Source organism: Sinocyclocheilus grahami, unplaced genomic scaffold, assembly GCF_001515645.1.
Source record: "Sinocyclocheilus grahami isolate Dianchi unplaced genomic scaffold, SAMN03320097.WGS_v1.1 scaffold335.1, whole genome shotgun sequence".
NCBI classification, from domain to species: Eukaryota; Metazoa; Chordata; class Actinopteri; order Cypriniformes; family Cyprinidae; genus Sinocyclocheilus; species Sinocyclocheilus grahami.
In genome coordinates this window covers 1,101,256-1,105,775 of record NW_015505514.1, presented here as the reverse complement: position 1 = coordinate 1,105,775, position 4,520 = coordinate 1,101,256, and the positions used below count along the sequence as shown (strand labels likewise).

Here is a 4,520-nt window from a genome sequence, read left to right as displayed (position 1 = left end):
GTGAGGGCATCGTCCCTTCACACCCTTTCAGAATTCACAATCTGTGCTGTGAGTTCTTCTTTGGCTTCTTGAAGTGACAGAAGATCCAGTACGTTTTTGAGGAGACGACTGCAAGTAATAAAAAAGAAAGGCAGATAGTTTTTCTTTCTGGCCCGGGCCTCTCTCTTCTCTAGCTGGCTCTCATCTTCTCTCATCCTTCTGTCTTCAATCTTCCTTCATTGTGGTGTACTTGTCACCACTTCAAACGGTTAATCTGCGGGTACTTTAGTTCAGCGCTTCACAATTGGTTTTGCTTATGACACAAATATGTTACATTGGACATCAAGTGACCCAACAGTACTGAACTTGTTTGTAGCAGAAGAGTAAACAAAATGTTAAATAGATCACTCAAAAATGAAGATTCTGTCATTCTGTTTATTCAGCCTAATGTATCTAGAAATTTGTATGAGTTCCTTTCTTTCTTTCTTTCTTGGAACAAAACTTTCTTCAGAACATGTTCTGAAGCATGTTCACACTGCTCTGTTCCATACAATGAAAGTGGATGGGGAACAGGGGCTCCAGAACAGTTGTTAATGTTGACTAAAAATATTAAAATGGTTTTTGGTCATTTAAATCAAGACAAAATAAAACAAAATATTAAATGAAAAACTTAATGTATAAAAAAATTAGAAATACTGCCTTGACAAATAACTGAAATAAGTTTATGTTGAAGTACTAAAATTACTAAAACTAAAATAAAAATAAATTAAAGCTAAATAGAATAAATTAAAAGCTAAATAGAAATGTTACAAATAATACTAAAAATGCCAAAAGCATATAATATAATTAATCAAACTAACTATTAAATAAATAAAAAAAATATATAAAGATGAACATGGGTTAAAAATATTAATAAATACTATAATAGAATATACATATATATACATACACATACACACACACATATACACACACACACACACATACACACACACACACATATATATATATATATATATATATATATATATGTGTGTGTGTGTGTGTGTGTGTGTGTGTGTGTGTGTGTGTGTGTGTGTGTGTGTGTGTGTGTATAATACCAAAGGGCTAGGGTTGCACAATATATAGGTGTTATATTGGTTATAGGTCACTGTTTTATTTATTATTATTATTATTTGATCATTATTGAAAAAAATTTAATTGCGTAAATTCTCATTTCCCCTATTTTTTTATTTTTACTGTCATCTAACACTCACTTAAAGTTAATATTTAGAACACTTAAATACTTATTTATGGAAAGAATCAGACTGGACATCTTACGGTAAATATTTATTTTTGTTTGAAAATAAGTCAGATGTTTTAAAAGACAAGAGGATGCATTTATCATTGTTTTTCCAAACAAAACAGACCTGCAACCCATTTTTAGGTTGTGACCCACCAGTAGAGAAGCTCTGCTTTAGATCACAGGAAGCGAATGTCAAAACACTTGATATAAAAAGTGAATCTCTCTTGAGCCTGTAATGCATTATTAACCCAGCTTCCTGCTCATGGGGGAGTTTGCTGCATTGGGGGAAAGAGAAATGATGAGGGTAAAGGTCACCGTGTATCGCTTTGCATGTTTCAGCAAAACACTTACCCCATCAAACTCAAGACCTCTTGACCCTGTTTGTTATAATAAACACTGAAGTCTCGCTCTGTGAGATGACAATCTCCACAACGCAAACTACGCAGAACAATTACAGAAAGAAAAAAAAAACAGAGTGAGTGCAATTACATCCACAAATTGGATTCTAAAGGGGAAATATGGGGCTGCTAATGGACCATTTCTAGCAGCTGGAGAAAATGCACAGAGAGAGAATAATAAGAGTTCTGCTGAACAAGAGAAAGAATTCAGACATGAGGCAGAACAAAAGCTCATGCATGTTTCATCGTTCCACATTAGCAATTAGTGAGATTACAGAGCTGCGGCTCAGGCCACAGGCCCATTAGCAGACTTGGTTTGGGGTGGACCAGACCACAGAGTCACACAGAAAAACATCTCCTTAAAAAGAGCAAGCAAATGCAGCTGCGGCTATGAGGATTACGTTTTAGTCTGGTTCCGGGTGTTAATGAGCCGCTAAATGACTGAAGCATTTTCAGATATAGAAACCATGCACAACATATGTATTTTAGAAATCTAGTTTATGATCCTTAGTCAGCCTGTTCATGAGCCTGTAATCTATTTATTAGTACTAGAGGGGTAATTTGGTCTGTCTTTCTTTTCGGTGTCATTTTATCCGAATAATTTTTTTTTCCTATATTGAGAAAATATAACACATAATGTAAAAAGTATTTATTTATATATATTATTTATATATAAAACCCAATGACCCCAGGGTACATCACTGAGGATGCATCCCAGTGCATTCATGAGATGTTTCTTGTATAGTTAATGTCTGGCTCAGCCAGTGACTCCTAGAAATAGACTAGGTGACAACCAAGAATAGTTTGGTCGACTACTGGAGAGATGAATGTGACATGCATTTGCGGAAAGCTGTGCAAGAATCATCGGGGCCTAAATAATCCATCAGGCTAGAATGAAATGTTTGGAGCGGGAGAGTGAGGTGCAACACACAGGTCTTGAACCTGGTGAAATGCAGGAGGAGCCCGGCCAGGAGGCAACCCACAGAGCCCAGTCCCTCCACGCACCAGAGCCTCCAAATCCCAGCAGAGTAGTTCAGCAGCGGATTAAATGGCCCCAGCCAGTAAACGGAGTGAGTGGCTGCAGTTTGATAAGGATGTGTCCAATATCATCCAAGCTACAGCCAAAGGAGATGCTGACAGTCGACTCCAATGATGACTACCATCATCTTCAGCTATGCCTTGGAAAGATTCGGCCGGGTAGAGAAAGGAAAAACCAAGTCTACCATTTAAACGGAGTGAGTGGCTGCAGTTTGATAAGGATGTGTCCAACATCATCCAAGCCACAGCCAAAGGAGATGCTGACAGTCGACTCCAAACGATGACTACCATCATCTTCAGCTATGCCTTGGAAAGATTCGGCCGGGTAGAGAAAGGAAAAACCAAGTCTACCATTTACACCATGAACCGTAGGGCTACAAAGATACATAATCTGCGTCAGGAGCTTCGCACCCTCAAGAAACAGTACAAGAAAGCTACTGATGAGGAGAAGCGACCATTAGCAGAACTGCAAAATATCCTGCGGAAGAAGCTGATAATCCTACGCAGAGCAGAGTGGCACCGGAGACGGGGGAGAGAAAGAGCCAGGAAGCGAGCGGCTTTTATTGCCAATCCCTTCTGTTTTACAAAACAACTGCTCGGGGACAAGCGTAGCGGTCGGCTTGAGTGCTCAATAGAGGAAGTGAATCGCTTCCTCCAGGACACAGTGAGCGATTCCCTGAGAGAGCAAGACCTGGAGCCCAACAAAGCTCTCGTCAGCTCCGCCCCTCCAACAACAGAGTTCAACTTGAAGGGGCCAAGTCTGAAGGTGGTTGAGGAGATCATCAAGGCAGCTCTCTCAGCATCTACTCCAGGCCCCAGTGGCGTTCCTTATTTGGTCTATAAGCGCTGCCCAGATCTTCTCCGGCACCTGTGGAAGATCTTGAAGGTGATTTGGCGAAGAGGAAGAGTTGCTGACCAGTGGAGGTGTGCTGAGGGAGTGTGGATTCCTAAAGAGGAGAACTCAAAAAACATCAACCAGTTTCGAACCATCTCACTATTGAGTGTTGAAGGGAAGGTGTTTTTTAGCATCATCTCACGAAGACTGACAGAGTTTCTCCTCAAGAATAACTACATCGACCCCTCAGTGCAGAAGGGGGGGATTCCTGGAGCTCCCGGCTGCCTGGAACATACTGGTGTAGTTACACAACTCATCAGAGAGGCCCATGAGAACAGAGGCGACCTAGTTGTTTTGTGGTTGGACCTGGCGAATGCCTATGGGTCCATACCGCACAAGCTAGTCGAGCTCGCTCTACACCTCCATCATGTTCCCAGTAAGATTAAGGACCTGATCCTAGATTACTACAATAATTTTAGGATGCGGGTCACTTCAGTGTCAGAAACATGGCATCGTATTGGGAAAGGAATAATAACAGGCTGTACCATCTCTGTTATTCTTTTCGCTCTTACCATGAACATGGTGGTCAAGTCAGCCGAGGTGGAATGTAGAGGGCCCTTAACCAAGTCAGGAGTACGACAGCCCCCTATAAGAGCCTATATGGATGACCTTACTATTACAACGACATCGGTCCCAGGGAGCAGGTGGATCTTACAAGGACTTGAGAGACTCACCACCTGGGCAAGGATGAGTTTTAAGCCCTCCAAGTCAAGGTCCATGGTGCTGAAGAAGGGGAAAGTGGCTGACAAGTTCCGTTTACATCCCAACCATCGCGGAGCAACCTTTTAAGAGTTTGGGGAAGCTTTTTGACTCTAGCCTGAAAGACTCTGCCGCCATCCAGAAGTCCAACAAAGAACTTGGAGCTTGGCTCACTAAGGTTGACAAGTCCGGTCTGCCTGGTAGATTTAAAGCCTGGATCTACCAG

The 4,520-nt window shown here is 41.4% G+C and overlaps 1 pseudogene; it reads left to right on the top strand.

Annotated features, from left to right (window-relative positions):
* Nucleotides 1-2,916: 2,916 nt before the first annotated feature.
* LOC107602778 (uncharacterized) overlaps nt 2,917-4,520 on the top strand; it is a 3,181-nt pseudogene continuing 1,577 nt past the window's right edge.